This window comes from Juglans regia, unplaced genomic scaffold (assembly GCF_001411555.2).
Source record: "Juglans regia cultivar Chandler unplaced genomic scaffold, Walnut 2.0 Scaffold_13861, whole genome shotgun sequence".
Classification (NCBI taxonomy): Eukaryota; Viridiplantae; Streptophyta; class Magnoliopsida; order Fagales; family Juglandaceae; genus Juglans; species Juglans regia.
The window spans coordinates 1-209 of NW_023344301.1; the positions used below are offsets into that span (position 1 = coordinate 1).

The 209-nt window shown below is 56.0% G+C and overlaps 1 pseudogene; it reads right to left on the reverse strand.

The window, feature by feature from the left end:
- Positions 1-91: 91 nt before the first annotated feature.
- LOC118345086 lies at positions 92-209 on the reverse strand (annotated as a pseudogene; the record flags this gene model as incomplete).

A 209-nucleotide genomic window follows, 5' to 3' on the forward strand; every position in this document is an offset into this window, starting at 1 on the left:
GGCTAACCGCGAGCAGAAGCACACGGGAGGCCAATGTCTTCCCCGCACCCCACACATCATAAGAAGTGTTTGGGGTTGGGGCAACGATGCGTGACACCCAGGCATACGTGCCCTCGGCCGAATGGCTTCGGGCGCAACTTGCGTTCAAAGACTCGATGATTCGCGGGATTCTGCAATTCACACCAAGTATCGCATTTCGCTACGTTCTT